General features: G+C 53.1%; 1 protein-coding gene across 5 annotated transcripts in view; it reads right to left on the reverse strand.

Moving 5' to 3' along the window:
• AHRR (aryl hydrocarbon receptor repressor) overlaps window positions 1-17,115 on the reverse strand; it is an 84,385-nt gene that overhangs the window by 44,385 nt on the left and 22,885 nt on the right. Inside the window, exon 1 of one of the 5 annotated variants that reach the window (XM_073891128.1) lies at window positions 358-464. The exons of the other annotated variants lie outside the window; for them this stretch is intronic. The gene's annotated coding sequence lies outside the window, so the exon portion shown is untranslated. Of the gene's footprint in view, window positions 1-357; window positions 465-17,115 lie in introns of those variants that run through there. 5 annotated transcript variants of the gene reach the window in all.

The following is a 17,115-nucleotide window of genomic DNA, read 5'->3' on the forward strand; positions in this document are numbered from 1 at the left end:
CCCTGCGCTTCACCCCACACCAGCCGCACTGCTGGACCAGCAGCTCCCTGCCCCCGAGCCGAGGCCACGCTGGGCCCCTGCCCTGAAGCCCTGTGCTGCCTGCGCAAGCATGTTGTTGGCCAAGTGTCCACAGAGGCAAAGGGGTGGATGCAGGGAGGCGGCCCTCAGGAGAGCCCCGCATCATGGCCTTTGGTCTCTGTCTGGCTTCCCTGTCCCGCCCTCTCTCAGGGCCTTTGCTCTATCAACAACCGCCCCACCCCGCACTGGACCTTTGTTCTCTGCACTAAATATTTCCAGAAATGAACCCATTTCCTTGGGCAGAAATCAGGTGTATCCGGGTAACATGAACAGTCATACCTGGGGGCCCCTGGGCAAAGGTGCAGAGACGGTTGGTGCTCCAGATGGCCCAGGCCTCTCTTCCTAACAGAAAACTTCACCAGCAAGCAAGCCCCCACCACTCACTTGTCTTCAAGGCAGCGAAACACTGAGCTTGGAGATGTGTCAAAAGTCAGACGTTTAGAGGTGCTTAGTTGTACTCCCTTTGGGCACGTCACCCTGTTGACTCAATACTCAGTTGGAAAGCTGAGCGCTCTGAGTACAGGGAACCCACATGGCTCTGCCCCCAGCACCCAGAAGCAGAAAACCGACCCTGGAGAAGCCAGTGCTGCCATGTCCCCCTGAAGGGAACCCCCAGAGGTTGAGGGGAGCCTCTGCCAGGGGTCACACACGACCCCATGTTCTCAAAGGTCAAGAAAGATAAGAGAGGGCCACCTACCCACACAGCCAGGCCACCAAGCCTCCCACAAAGCAAAACCCATTGCAGAGGGGTCATTCCCACCCCCACCAGAGCTCGAACCAGCTCCCCGCCTCCAGCCTTCCCCAACATGCCCCTCAAATTAGGGGAGGGGAGGTGTGGGGTTGGGCTATCCCTGCCTGCCTGTTCTTTGCCCTGCAGACCCTGTGGGGAGTGATGATTTGCAGAGATGTGAGGCTAGGGTGGGAGAAACCCAGCACAGTGATGTCACCACGCTGTGGGGTGCTCACCCCCCCCACAATGGACTATGCCCCATCCCACACCCACTAGAGGCAGAAGTGCAGGGCAGCCCCCCAGCTTTGCTCCCCTCCCCACCACGTCTCTGCACAGGGACACCAGCCCCCCAGCATCGCGTGTCCCCCCCTAGCTGGGCACCCCCACTTCCCCTCCTCCGCAGCCACATCCCGGCGGGGCACGCCCAGCGGGGCCTCCTCTGGGCTCCTGTCACGCGATGGGGCCGTCAGCCCCACAGTGACAGCCACCTGGACCCCGGCCAGGGCCTCGCGTGCGAGCAGAGCCGCCAACGGGCCCCACCCCCAGGCCTGTGGCAAGACAGAAAGAAACCGAATGTGGAGCCGAGCCGGGGGTGGGGGCCAGCTTTCCCGGAAATCCATGTGAGCTGACAGTGGCTGCTTCTCACTTCCCAGGTCCCCCAGTTCAGGGGCCCTCAAGGAACTGAAACAGGGTAGCAAACTCCAGTGGGGTGTGGGGGTCACAGCCAGCGTCCCGCCGTCCCCTTTCTCAGGGAGTGCCCAGGCGATGGACACGGGGGCAGCCCCAGCGGGGGTGGGGGGCGGGGGCGGGCAGCAGCCTGTGGGCTGTCCCCCCAGCCCCTCCCAGCTCCGCTCTGCCCTGGATCGGTGCTTCTCTCCTGGGTCCTGCTTTCTTTCTCCCCTGTGACCGCAGGTCTCACCTGTGGGTCTGAGCCGGGAGTGAAAGGGGGCCGGGGCTGAGGGACGGGGGGGGGCTGCCCGTGCCCTGGAAGCCTCCGCAGACAGACCCCAGCCCCCTGCTGGGCGTGCCCTGGGGGGGTCCCACCCTGTCCATGCCCAGTCCCCCACCTGGTCCCTGTCACCCCCTCATCTGCACTTGATTGCCCACAGTAAAGGGTCAGGGAGAAGGGCTCTCAGGGAATGGGTGGGGGTACAGGGTGTCCTTCTGGGGAGCTGGTGAAAGTGTGAGGAGAAGTCGGCCACGGGCCCTCGAAGGCCTGGCTTGTCCAGGAGGAAATTCCAGGGATGAGAGGCACACCAGGGCCCAGGGTGTGAGAACCCCCAGGAACCAGCTGGGGGTCCAGAGTCCTGTCCACACCCAAGTGCCCCACGGCCCCCATGAGCCGCTGGTGCTGTCCGGCCCACAGAAAGGGGGCCAGGCTGCAGGCCCTGGCTCCCGCCGGGACCACGTCCCATTGGCCCCACCCTGTGGGCAGCCAGTCCTCCTGCCCTGCCTGGACTCTGAGGGGCAGCTGGGGGCCTCTACGAGCCCTGGGGATTGGCCTGAGGCCAGCCTTCAGCCCCCGGTCTGTCACACAGAGCTCAGGCCCACACAGCAGGAAGAGGAGGCAAGGGCCAGGCTGCCCACTCCCAGAAAGGAAGGGACTCCCTCAGGCTCACAGCTCAGCCTGAATCCCGATGGAAGCCTGCGCTGCTCGGCCCTGCGAGTCCCTCCCCCACTCTGAGTCACCCGAGGGGCCCGGAGGGCCAGCCACACGGAGACTCTCACTGCGGTCCAAGCTATCCACCAGTTGACTGCAAAGCTCACTGTGGCCAGTGCGTCTCACTTCAATGATTTCTTACATCCCTAACAAGGTCCATTTGGGACAGAGAGAACTGGAGAAAAGATGGAGACAGTGGCCATCCCTGTATACACCCAGGCGGGGGGTGTCAGGGTGCTTAAGAAGGGAGGGGCCGCTTCCCTTTGGGGCTCAGACTGGGGCTGCCTGCGCCCTGCCAGCCCCCAGCCAGCACCCCCATCTCCTCGCTAAGAGACTTCCATTTCCCTCACACATGGGGCATTCAGAGCAAGGTGACACCCTGGGCCAAGCCACGTGCCCTGGGGCCCAGCATCCCACCACAGTGGCTGCTTAGAGTTGTGTGGCCAGGTCTGGCCAGTGAGAGATGCAATACTCTTGGTGGAGGAGAAGCTGGAAGACTCCCCTACCTCTGCCTCTGGACGGTGCTGTGATGCTGAGAAGGTGGCAGCCACTTTGTTCCCAGCTTGCGGGAAGCCCAACCCTTGGCAGATAGGACAGCTCAGCCAGGATAAGCGGGTCCAGGGTAGGACGCACTGCATGTGGGATGCATGAAGTCATCTAGGGGTTGGGGCAGGACCCTTGTCACCCAGGGTGATTGAGAGAAAAGCCAGGGGCCCCACTGGAGGCTGGACTGAGACCCCAGTTCTGACCATCTGCAGGTCCTGGAGTGGACAGGCCCATGTCCACAGACCAGCTGAATGGAACACATGCCTGGTAAAACCTGGCACTATATCAGGGTCGAGCCAAGAGTCCTGGCGCTTTGCACCATGTGCCAACTTTCATGCTCTGGGTGGCACCCACAGCATGTCTCATCTGGGTCATTTCTTCCTCCAGCCCTGAGCTAGCATTGTGCTGCCCCAGGCCTTCACAGGTCAGAGCCCACCTCCGGCCTTGCCTGTGCGTACCTGCAGAGGCAGATGGCGTGAACTCAGCTCTGCTCTTCCCCCTGCTACGCCCAGAGGTCAGGGCAGAGGGGAAGCCAGCTTGAAACACCCCGGGGACCCCCAAGGAGCAGGTGTGCCCTCCTATTTCTGGCCACGTCTCATGAGAAGCTAACTTCCACCCCAGACCCCTTCGGAGGCATGCTTAGCAGCGAAGAGCAGATAGCTTAGAACAGGGGGCCCCGGGAGCCTCAGCTCCCCTATAAGTCAGGTCCAACGCCATCTGACATGCTGTGTGCGGGGCCTGGGAGTGAGCTGCACCTTCCTCTCGGCATGCCACCCGGGGGCCGGGGCGCTCACCCGCAGACTGACAGGTGCAGGATGTGGGGGGCCCACCATGAGGGAAGGTCAGCTGTCCCACCCACCACCAGGCCCCCTTCTTGGGGGCGAACATAAGGCTTCTCCCGGGCCCGCGTATGTTCAGGAGCAGATGGGTGTCCTGAGGAGCCCCAGCTTACCTCTTGCAACACCCAATCTCTCCAACCAGACTAAGGCCCTGGCAGAAAGAGCCAGGGGAGAGCACAGGGTTCCCAGGAGCGGGGGGGGGGGGGGGGGGGCTTCGGTGGGTGTGGAGCTGCTGCTCACGGGAAGGCACAGGCTCCCTGCCCCAACAGGGTCTACAGACCCCTCTGCAGTTTCTACAGCAAACTAATGAACCATCACCTCACAGTTTTCAAACTGTGAGTTTTCAAACTTTTAAACCATCCCTCCTTTTACTTTTCAAGGACTAAAATATTAATTCCTTGTTTTGCCTTTGGCAGATGAAAAGGGGCATCCATGCTGGAAGAAAGGGTTATACAGTGATCTTCAAGGGCCTCGAACTATTCACAGAGGAAAGTCTTGGCCACTCCGTTACCTTCTGAACAGGCCATCCTCTGCACCCGGATGCAGAGAACAGATTCATTCACTTCCTTCCCTAAGAGGCTTGCGGTTTGTGGTGCTCTGATGTGGGAGGTCCACCCAGCTCCTGCACGGGGAAGGGTTAGAGGAAACGGGAATACCACCCTCAGGTTCTCTGTGTGGGAGGCTGCTGACAAGCACAGTCTCCTCTAGCCATCGAAAGGAGGTGAGGTCCCGACAGACAAGTGGGGAGCACCCAGGTGGGTGGCGATCTGAGACGTAGGAGGACAAAGTGCAGACCGAGGGGCACAGGGTGGCTCTGGAAAGGCCCTTGGAAGGAGAGTGGGCTGTGTACAGAGTAGGTGAGTCCAGCGTGTGTGGGGAAAGGCCCCTAGTCAGGGCAGGTGTCTGGGGAGGGGCCAGGATGATGAGGGTCCTGGAGAACCCCCAGCCATCCCAGAACACAGGCAGCGCCAGCTGAGAGAGAGTGCCGGTCAGGATGCTCCTGGGAGTGGGGGCTCTCCCCGTCCTGGGACATCCACAGAGGCCCATCTGTCCTACACCCACAGAGCAGGCCCTGTCCCCGGGATGGCAGGCCCCTCACACCTGGGCGGGGGGCAGACAAGACTTTCTTATGGTTCCTGTGAAAAGATACAGTGGCCCAACCTGCACGTTTCCCCTGCAGCTCTGTGGGGACCTCGCCTGCTCCAAACGAAGGGCACCCATCCATGATCTACTCTGACTCTGCAGACGGATGGAGGTTTTTGGAGGGAGGCTCACAGGAACACTTCATTTCACCAGGGCTGTGGGCATGACCAGAAGAGACCCCCAGTGGGGTAGCACGAGGCCGGGGGGGACATGCTTGCCGGCCTCCCCTTTCTGGGGGGTCTGTGCGTCTGAGCCTGGATGTCTCCCCATGCCAGTGAGGGGGTGTGCCCCAGCCACATCCCCACGGACCTCCCAGGCACTGCCCCCTCCTGTGAATGATAAAATGATTTCATGACTACACACAGGCAGGGCCCACAGGGGCCGATATTTACCTCTCTCATCCCTGCATCACGCCAACCAACCAGGTGGACCCAACAGGTGAGACAACAGGTCTGGAGGGGTGGATGTAGGAGGAGTGGAAACAAGGTATGTCCTGTGCGAGGGTGTGTATGTTCTGTGTTGGGGCCTGGACAATGTGAGTCTGAGGAAGGGAGGGAGAAGCAATTTACTTTACATAGGTTGCTTCTGACATGTGGTGTGGGTGCATCTTAAGAGCAGGAGAAGATGCTTATGCCCTGTGTGTGGGCGAGGAGAGCCAACAGCCTGGGCAAGGGTCCCAGCAGGTGTGGACTGGCGGGCTTGTGTCCTTCCAAGACCCTTGCATTGGGAGGAGGGGACTAAAGCTGCCATTCAAAGCCTCGAGTTCCCAACATAAGAAAAAACATCAGGAGTATAAACAAACATGCTCGTTTCTTGCAAGCACTGCATTTCGAAAATAAGAGAACAGTCCAAGATGTATCATCAGGTTGTTGATTTTCTATAAAAATTTTCCATACATTCCAAAATGCACCAGGCAAGCTTTAGAGATTTCACACTTTGATACTGCTCAAAAAGCACCATAAAAAATACATTTCCTCAGAGCCAGTGATGATGGAGAGGCTGTGGCCACCCCATCCACTTACTCTGGTCAAAAGAACACATTTCCAACCCCTTTTCTGAGGCACTCTGCATAACTTGGGCCACACGTTCGGCAGGGAAAATGCACTCTTTCCTTAAATCCCCAGAGCAGGATGCAACCAAAAATAGCTCTTTGAGAAGAAAAAGAAAAAGGAACATTACGCATTGCAGATCCATACTCTCTTCGTGGTGTGAAACATCTGGAACAAGCCAAATAGTTGGGCATTTTTGTTGAGTTTCAACACACCAGAAGAAAAGTACAGCAGCGTCAAGCCAAGGGTTCAAGAAACATTTTGTGAAACACAACAAAACAAAACCCCAAAAGGGTACTGTTGTTTTTAAAAAGTCAAATACTTATTCAGCGAATAAGTGCATGGCGTGTGGATGTAAGACACAGCGTGTGCACACCACCGTGACGGACCCATGGCACTCGCAGCCCCGGAATCAGGGAGCTCTAAGACCAGGCAGTTCCAGACTCAGGGGGCATGCCCGGTGGCCCCTTTGCTAGTAGTCCCAGGGCTGTACCTACAGGCCCAGTGTCCCAAGATTCGGAGGAGCAAAACTGCCAGAGAACATCTGATTCATGTATGAAGAATGAATTTATAATAAATTCATAAAGAAGCCTCCAGTTACATAACCTTGAATTTGCAAATAACGCGACTTGAGGTTGGCCTGTGAGTCACCCTCACACGTCACCACAAAGTGAGCGGTTCCTATCACCCATGCGTCATTCGCGGTTGATGCTACGGACAGAATGGAGGTGGAAGGCTTCGGTGCCCAAAGCTGTCCGCGGGCTCGGGGGCCTCTGCAGGACGCAGTCATTCACTTGCTCATGCCTGCATCCCTGCCCGTCCCGGGGCACACCTCCTGGGGGGGGGGGGGGCTCTGCCAGCAGTTTGGGGGAGGTGTGATCGGAGGAGTGTGGCTGGGGAGGCCACCTAAGGGTGACACCGAGTAAGGACCTGAAGAAGCTGAGGGACTGGGGGGGCTGGCTGCATGAAAATGAACCCAGCAGGTGCGCAGGGCTATCAGGGAAGCATCCCCCAAGTGAGACACAGGGAGGCCCCACTTCGTGCTCCATGGCTCCCCGACCCGGTGTCCACACAATGTCCCAGGCCCACATCCACCCACTCGCCTCCTGCGAGACCGCAGACCCGGTCTGCCGGAAGTGCTGGCTGTTCTCTCTTTACCAAAGGACTGGGTGCCCAAAGAGGCCAAGCGCTTCTAAGGGGTACAAACAGGACCTGCCTGAGAAACACGTGCATGTGCCACGATCACCAGACACTCGCCCGCACACCATCTCCCCCGGCTCCCCTAGGGACTCCTTCTTGCACCGGCTCCGGAGCTGCCATGATGCACACCTCAGAGCACCTCTTCAGGTTTTTCCTTTTCTTTGTCCCTCCTTCTGGTCATGTGTTTATGTTTTATTTTGAGACAATGTCCAACTTACAGAAAAGCTCTGAGAACAGCATAGAGTGCGCAAACACACTTTGACCAGAGATTCCACCAACTGTCCCACAAACACCCTTTCAGCCAGGGGTTGGGTCCCTGGGCCCAGTCTCCTTGGTTCTCTTCCACGTCCATGACCTTGACCCTGAAGATCATTGCCACTTTGCAAACCACCCCTCAGTTTGGGTTTGTCTGGTGTTCCCTCATGGTTAGACCAAGGTCTATCCCTCTCAACAGGAACATCACCCAAGAGAAAACGTGTTCTCCTCTGCCTCCTGGTGCATGGCACGTGACGTCAATGTACTCCACTATCGGTGAGGTCAGAGCTGGTCCTCTGGGACAGGGGGTTTCTCCATTCTAAGTGTTTCCCTTAAGCATGAATGCATACTTTTTGGGAGATAGTTTTAAGACTACAATAATCCCACTTCTGACCCCACTTTCACGCACTGATTTTAGCATGAACATTTCTTGCCTGAGTTATTACTATAATGGTTAGTGACCACGGACTTTATAACAGTTTTATAAGGTGAGTTATAAAGTCACCTCTGTCTCCAGTCACCTATCCACAGCACTTCCTCCTGTCTGTATCAGCAGTCTGCCCTAAGGAGAACTACCTCTTATCATTCATTCATTCATTCATTCACCCATAGCAATGTGGGTTTATGGAATCCTATTTTATTCACTGGTTTATGATCTATCACTCTCCTTTTCCGCTTTAACGCCAAAACCGTCCAGGCTTTGCCAGTGGGAGCCCATTTGGGATGGCTGTGTCCTGTGGCATGTCTCTCACCCTCTCTGAGCACCGCCTCACTTTCTGGCTCAAGATGCTCTAAGCTGACCTGTGCTCTCCCTGCTCCAACTCTGAAAGGAGACCTGAGTTCCTTTTGATGGTGAACAGTGTCCAGAAGCCAAGATCAGAACATGAGCTGTGCTCACAGCTACCTCGGACCTTGCCAGTGGGCAGAGCAAACACATGTATACACATATTCATGTCTATAGCTACCTTTATATTTTGAAAACCAGGAGCTCACACCAGTACCTCTGATTCCAATTCAACACCACAGGATTCAGTATAGAGTAGAATGGTTTTTCCTTTAATATTTGGTAGAAATTGCTTTAAAACCATCTGGGCCTAGATTTTAACTACTGATTCAACTTTTTAAAAATATTTTATTTATTTATTTATAAATAAAAGAGAGTGTGCACACACATGCATGCAAGCAGGGGGAAGAGCAGAGGGGGAGGGAGAAGGTGGGGGAAAGAATCTCAAACAGACTCTGTGCAGAGCGTGGAGCCCAACAGGACGCTCCATCTCATGACTGCATGATCATGACCTGAGCCGAAACCAAGAGTCAGACACTTAACAGACTGAGTCACCCAGATGCCCCCCAATTCAACTTCTATATATTTTTTAAAGATTTTATTTATTTATTTGACAGAGACACAGTGAGAGAGGGAACACAAGCAGGGGGAGTGGGAGAAGGAGAAGCAGGCTCCCCGCTGAGCAGGGAGCCCGACGCGGGGCTCGATTCCAGGACCCTGGGACCATGACCTGAGCTGAAGGCAGATGCTTAACAACTGAGCCACTGAGGCACCCCAGGATTCAACTTCTTTAATAGTCATATTACTATTTGGGCTTTTTATTTCTTCTTTAGTCAATTTTAATGAGCTAAATTTTCAGCAATGTGTACATCTATATTTTCAAATTTATTGGCATAAATGCGTTCATAATAGCCTCAAATTATCTTTTTTTTAAAGATTTTATTCATTTATTTGAGAGAAAGAGAGAGAGAGCATGAGTAGGGGGAGAGGCAGAGGGACAAACAGACTCCCCACTGAGCAGGGAGCCCATTGTGGGGCTTGATTCCCAGGACCCTGTGATCTTGACTTGAGCCAAAGTCAGACACTTAACTAACTGAGCCACCCAGGCCCCCTTTAAATTATCTTTTAAATATCTGTAGCAACTATAAGCATGTTTCCTTCACATCCTTAATACTGTTTATTCTTTTTTCCGCATTCAGTCTCATCAGATCTTTATAAATTTTATCATTGTAGAGGAACTCTGTTGTATATTTCTTTTCCATTTCACCAGTACCTTCTCCTTTATTATTTTCTTTCTTTGACTCTCTTTTTATTTTACTTTTATCGGAACTACTAAACCAAATACTTAGTTTATTAATTTTCCACTTTTCTTTTTTTATATATAAACTCATAAGGTTCTTTATATCTGAGGATTACTTTAGCTGCATCCTACACATTTCGATTAGTAAATATTTTCTTCCTTACATAATGTTTTCTTCTTTAATCTATGTGTTATTTACAAGTGTGTTTATTTCCAAATACAAAGGTTTTCAAGTCATCTTTCTATTATTGATTTCCAGCTCAACTGCACTGAGATCTTAACATGAATTTGTCATAATTTTGTCTTTTGAAACTTATTGAGACTTGCCTTATTGACCAATATGTTTTCAACATATTTATAAATTTCATGTGGGTTTGAAAAGATGTGAACTCTATAGTTTCAGAGTATAGTGTTTTATGTGTGTCCTTTAACCTTTTTGCATCACTGAAATCTCCTAGAATCTTTACTGATTTGTACTTACTTGATCTATTAAATACTAAGAGAATTACTTAAAATCATTCATGATGATGAATTCATATATTTTTCTGAATAGTTCTGTCAATTTTTGTTTTATATTTTTAAGGTTATGTTACTAGAAGCACAAATTTTAGTGCTTGATAAAATTTTTTCAATTTAAAATTTTAATTGATTTAAATTTTTAAAATCATTATATAATGACTCCCTTTGATCTTAAGTAATGCTTTTTAACCAAAAATCAAATTTTTTACATTAAAATTACTTCATCAGATTTCTTTCAGTTAGCACTTTTCCAACATATCTTTCCCCATACTTTTCCTTTCACCCTTTCCATGCTGTTTATAAGCTGATGCAGTAAAATCCACTCTCATAACCCTCATCTTTTAGTTGGCATATTTAGTCTATTCACATTTACTGTAATTTGTGACATACTTGGGATTTTGTGTTTTCTATTCCATGCTTCCATATCTCTGTTTTCCCCTTTCTTGTCTTTTTTTCTTTGATTGGTTACATTTTCTCATTCTATTTTTTCTCTCCACTAGTTTGGAAGGAAATCCCATTTCTCTCATCCTGATGACGACCCTGGACATTGTATGATTGTATGATGTAGTAGCTTGTCAACTTTCCCAGGAAATTAACACATGAACTACTGAAGTCTGCGTCTCAAGTCTCCCTCTCTATTTTTAATATGCTTTTATGGTTAGGAATTTATCCTCTCTTTCTGGTTTTGTTCTTACAATACATCCTTATACTGTCTTAAACAGTCAGTGTTTGCTTCAATCTGCCCACATGGTCACCACCCTCCTGTTCTTCCTTCTATATCCCCACTCCAAGTCTCCACCTGGAATTCCCTTCCTTCTGCATGAAGTCCTTTAAAATTTCCTTTTATAAAACTCTCTTTGGGTTCTCAGCCTTATGTAGTTTTTAGTCTCTGAGTATTCCTTAATTTCCTGCTGTCTCACTGATATATCATAACAGGTTTCAGATAGTTTATCTTTGCATTTTTGGCTGTTAGCAGCAGAATGACTGATTGGTTACTGGTCCCTTGTATTTTTGGAAACAGAAGAAACCATATACTTGGTAGCAGAATTCCCCATTAGACTCTAAATGCCAAGGGGATGGGAACCATGGTGGCTCTTCTGTTTTCTTCCTTATAACAGGTTGTTAATATGGAACTCTTTCTGTCTGCAAGAGTTGAGGTCCCAAAACAACAGGGTGCCAACTATACCCAAGTCCCAAAGTGAGATTCCAGGTGACCTAGGCAGAATTGCAAGGGAGGTGTCAGAGACAAGAGATGCTCAAGGCTGAGAGAAGGGTCTCCTTGAAGGGGCTGTGTTGTGAGCCCGATGCCCCCACCTGTACCAGGAAAGCAGTGAGGGCTGGTATCTCTCTATATTCAAGAAATCCAAAAGACAAAGGCAGTGCCTGAAGCTCCCAGTAGGCACCCAGCCTTCACCAACATGGTAAGTGCTATCTGCCAACCGGGTGGGTCAAAGGTACACATTTTCTGGAGAGCAGGTAGGGCCACAATGCCCCAAAACTGGCCTGGGATGTGTCAAATCCTCCGAATCCTCCTAGAGACATGAGCAGAATCCTCAACAAAGGAGGCTAGAGGCACCATCTGACACCTGAGGCTAAGAAAGGAGGTGTCAGGGACCAGTTTTGGAGAGGATGGAGCACCAGTGTTACCAACTGCAACAGAAGACCCCTGGGTCCCCCACTGAGCCCTGCCTGCTAGCTTATGGCAATGCTGCTCACCTAGGACCTCACTGAACCCTCACCTCTCCTCCCTGCTGCTGCTCTGAACCCAAAGGGCAGGAGACCACAGCTACCACTGGGGCAGGACCAAGAGGAGACGCATCCCCTGAGCCCCAGCCCTCCTGCCTGCGGCAGCCCCAGGTAAGAATGAGGAGAAGGCTCACACTTGAAAGACAGGTCATACTAATACGAAGCTCAGCCTGCTTCGGGGGCCAACGTGAAGAGGGGGTGTTGGGGGGAGAGACACTGAATTCTCTGGAAGGGACCAGAAACCCCAGAACTATCCTGGTTCTTCCGGGGGAGCGGGGGAGCCAGCCACAAAGGAAGTTTGCTGGGGCGGGGAGAGAAAAAAATCAGAGCTGTTCTGTGTTGACCCTGAGTTCTGGCTCCTTCTCAGTCCTGAGCTGACACAGGAACCAGGAGGGAGGGAGTCAGTGCACGGACCAGTGAATGCCTGCTCCTCTTCCTGGAAGTAATTTAGATATGGCAGGAGAAATACAACGGCACATAAAATAAATCAAGGATGATCTGACGACTGCTGAGGGACCTTCCTGGGAGCTGGGGTCAGAAGCTGGTGGCCACAGATGTTAGGACAGGGCAAGTGCTCCATCCCGAATGACTCAAAATTACTGCGTCTTTGCTGGAAATGCCCCAGGGAGCCGTCTTCCAGAAAGTGTTAGTGATGGAGAGGAAGGGGCAAGGGAAGGTGGTTCCAGGAGCAGATGAGGAGGTAAGAGGCAGCAGTGACCCACATCCCTGGGGGAAGCATCCACTGGATGCTCCACATGAGAGGAGAGGAGGCAGGTCCCAACCCTCCTGCCTCCAGAGGGCCCTTCTCAGTCAGCTTGAGCCGCCATAATGAGACACCTTGCCCAGGTGTTTAAACAACAGACAGGTACTCCTCACAGGTCTGGAGCCTGAGGTCCAAGGTCAGGGCAACAGCAGATTCGGTTTCTGGTGAAAGCTCCTTTCCTGGCTTACAGACAAGGAGAGCCCTCTGGTGACTCTTCTCAGACGGACACTAATCCTGTGGGGTTGGGTCCACTGCAGGGCCAGATTAAACCTTAATACTCCTAGAGACATCTTCAAACACAGCCACACGGGGGTAAGGGCCTGTGAGTGCATTTGGAGGGGTGCAAACATCCAGTCCGTGACAGGGCTCCTCAAGAGGAGGGTAACTCTGGTGACAACTAAAAATAGGTACAATGCAGCTAAGCAACCACATATGCCCCAGTTGTGGGTCACAAGCCCATCAAGGAGCACTGCCCTCCTGACATACATCCCAGCCATTGGAGGCTCTGGGGACACACCCTCCCACCAGGGGAGCAGGGACCCAGAGCCACCCCTGCAGGGCTCCATAGTGTGTGTGCAGAATTGGACCCCACAGGCTGAGCACAGAGAACACAGAGGGATGGGAGGCCCGGACACGATCCACGGGCAGCCCTGTTCCAGGGTGAGAAATCTCCACGTTCCCACAGAGCCCAAACTGCTTTTCCACATCCCCCTCCCCTGGGTTTTGTTCATTGACACTGTTCCCCTCTCTGACACTTCTCTCCACAGCATCAGGAGCCCTGACTGATGCTCCTGTCTGAAGGACTCACAGGGTGGACGCAGCGGGCGGACCTCGGGCTCTTCGTCACCTGTAAGCAGTGCTTCTCCACCACAGGTGCTTGTCCCTCTGGCTGGTGAGTCTCCCAGAGGAGCCCACTCTGCAGAGCTTCTGCCTGGAGAAAGGGGCCCTGACTGACCACTGGGCTTAAGTGAGGGGGTGCTGGGGCTTTTTCGACCCCCACATCCTGGGGGAACCAGCTTTGCTCTGGCCCCACCTCAAGGACCCTTTATGCTTCTCCTCTTGCCCCACCTTCTCCCCTTTTGTCAGCCCTCAATTTCCTATTTTGCGAACAGTGAATTCACAGTCGTGGAAAATCCCACTCTTGTGTTGGAGCAGAGGGGTTGATAACAGAAGCACTGGCCCATTGCCTATGTAAAATCCAGATAAATAAAATTTTAAAAACCATGCGGCTTTCAAAAATCCGCAAAAGCCAACACTAAATTAAACATTACAGGCAAATTTTGAGGCCTTATTACCCTTTGAGGCTGAAATTTTCCAGGTCACATCCTTCCCAAAGGTAACATTTTATGGAAGCTTTAATGAAATTAGCTCATCTATTTCTGAGTCAGGAAGTGCAGATTAAGATCCAATTTTTGTAGCCTGACTTTTTTCTAACTACACAGTGGAAATGAATCCAGGAAATTTTTAGAATTTCCTCTAAAATGTACAGCTCAAGGGGGATCACAAACTTCAGAATCCCTGGTAGAAAAGGCATTGTGGAGAAATCAAGTTTGTTAGACCCTAACCGTGACAGTCGCCATGTAGCTGTGAGCTTTGACTGATGGGCCTGCCGCAGGACCTCGAGTTGCCTCTAAAGGCTCAGGCCGACATGAAGGGCGTCTGCTTGCACCAGCAGGAGGCGTGAGGTAGCATCTGGTTAAGAAGAGCTAGGCATTCAGGCCAATACTAGGACAGTTGCCTGAACTCTTGGAAACACTAGATCGGAGACTTTCTGAGACCACCAGGCACAGCTCAATCCGTCCAGAGAAGTGACCTTGTCCCCTCCCAACCGCCCAGCCAGGAGGTCAGGTTGGCGAGGGTGTGTCCGTAGGAAGAGGTGAACCACCAACCCCACCCAGGGCAGCCCCAAACCTAGCCCAAGCTGTCCAAATGGGCTCAGTGGAAGCTGGGGTCACCATCTATAACAGAAGTGCTTCACAAAGGCAAGTCCGGGACCACGCCTTCGATGTGTCCTGGCACCTGCTTCATGGTTCTCCACCACACTTTGCACGACTTTCTCAACTTCATCACATCACAAACCTCCTGAAAAAGCACCCCTGTGCTACACAACTTCTAAAATGTTCTAAGTCATCCCAGTAAACTGACCTCAACACCACTGGGGCTCAGAGTGACCACCAAATAGCCCCAGTCATGGGGGTGGGGTCTTCCTGAGGGGACACACAAGGAGGGGTCCATGAGAGGTCTGTGCAGTGCCCCCTCCTGGTGCAGAAACCTGGGCACAGCCCCTAGTCTCCTTGAAGTCCCCAAGGACCCAGTCATCAGCACTGAGCCCACAGTTAGTTGGGAACAATACAGACTCAACCCCACTCGCAGGTCCCACTGGCTGGGTAACTACTGATTTTTAATTTAAAAAAGTAATTCAAAACCCCTGAGATGTTGCTCTCAGCTTCTGCTCAGAACACAAGCTGGGAAGACCACTGTCCCACCTTCCAACAAAGTGTGGTACCATCTTCTGATCTGTGGGCTTTCTTGGCCCATCAGACACCCAAGGTTGAGGGCAACCAAGAACCCAAATCTAAGACACCGGAGCTTCGAGAGAGAGCCATGAGCCAGACGTGTGGCCACTGGGAAAGAGAATGCAGACAACATTCAGACGCGGTGATGAACATGACCGGCGAGAGGACATAGGAGCCTGTGGTTATGGAGGTTGGGGGACAGGAATCTGCTCTACATACAGCTACCCACAGAAGAAAGAGCCATGAGAGGGTCCTGGTGCAGGCCAGGGGAGGGCACCAAGCCCTGTCCTCTGAGGGTCTGGGGATCCCCAGTGCTGCTGGGGAAGGAGCACAGAATCCCTCTGTCCCTGGGGAAGAAGGGGCCCGGACCTAGGAGGCTCCACCTGAGACACAAGACCCGGGCAGCAAGGATCCAAACCCTTAGACAGCCTGGGGTAGGGGGCTGCCTCAGCACAGCCCACAGACAGCACCTGCCCCTCACCTCCTCTGGGAAGCCCACCAGCCCACAAGACCCTCCTGGTGACCTCCACTGAGGGCCACCCCACCCCATGGCACCCACCATCCTCTGCCACCCTCCAGACTACTTTTTCGCCACCAGCCATGGACGTCTGGGTGATGGACGCCTGATGGCACCCTTTTAACCCAAAGAAAAAGTGGGTGGTTTAGTGAGGAGGACTGACCTGGGCTGAGTCCTGGGTGAACTCCAGGCTCGGGCTGCAAAATCCCACAGGCCCGTGTCGGGGACGGAAGACGCAGGTAGCATGGGGAGGCATGGGGGCACAGGGGAATAGGGATGCCCTAGAGGGGTCCTGGGCATGGCCGATTCCTTGGCTACCAGCCCCCAGGACCAAGCCTGGCTCAACAGACCTGATGGCCATATAGCCTAGTGTGCTTGGCCTCCCACTGAGGGCAAGCGGCCTTTACATCATGGCTCAGGACCAGCCTGGACTACCCACAGGGATCCATGCCCCAGAGCAGAGTGAGGACATACATGGGTGGGCTCCCAGCGTTCTGGGATATGGGATGGAGGTTGAAAGGAAACCCCATGTAGAGCCTTCACACACACAGCAGGCTCTCCGAGGCCAGCAGTGATCAAAGGATCTAGGATTCCCACTCCGTAAGAGAAATGGAGGCCAAAGTGGGTTCTTTGGAGGGGCCAGTCGGTGAGGTGCCCAGCTGGAGTATCCACTGGGCAGAGTTGTCCACAGGCCCCTCATCTTCCCTCACAATGGGCTCTCTGGAGGAAGTCGGGGTTGGGGGATGGCTGAGTTCTCGGGAAAACCACCCTCCCTCTCCTGGGGGGCTGGAGAAGGCCGGCAACACACACTGGCTGAGTCACACCTCAGGCACATTTGGATTTACAAGGAGCCCAGGCCTGGCCAGTCATCTCAGTGCAAACTGCTCCCACCAGTGTGGGAGGTGGGACAGACCTGGGTTCACATCGCCCCAGGGCTTCAGCCCTGGCCCACTGTCCTCACTGCAGCCCCAGACATTTTGTTCAGCAACATGAAGAAGATGTGCAGAACTTGACCTCCAAAGCCTTCAGGCAGAGCATGGACTCTGCTGTTGGCCACAGCCCCCACCACTCCCTAGTGGGCATACCTGCCCCTGTACACATTCATTTTACTCACTCCCAAAGACACGTAGTAAGTCATGATTCTCTAAGTTCAGACTTAATTCAAGATGATGGCAACAGTCACAGGCTCTGAAATAGGGTGGTGACAGTCACATTTCTTTCCCCAGGAGCTGAGCCAGGCCACAGGGAGAATAAGCCTGGCCTAGAGCCTCAGATGTAGGACAGCACCGCCCCCAGCTACCGTGAGGGTTTGACACATGCTGGGGACCCCCTGCGCAGACGGGCTGCTGCTGGGCCTGGGTCACAGCGCCCCCAGGACAGGCAAAGCAACAACCCTGAAGGTTGGCCGCTCAGCAGTTATGCCGGCGAACGGCGAACGGGGAACACGGCCTTCTGAGCTCAGCCAACCTG

Source organism: Callorhinus ursinus, unplaced genomic scaffold (assembly GCF_003265705.2).
Source record: "Callorhinus ursinus isolate GAN/ISIS: 27379988/994484 unplaced genomic scaffold, GSC_fseal_2.0 scaffold3, whole genome shotgun sequence".
Lineage (NCBI taxonomy): Eukaryota > Metazoa > Chordata > Mammalia > Carnivora > Otariidae > Callorhinus > Callorhinus ursinus.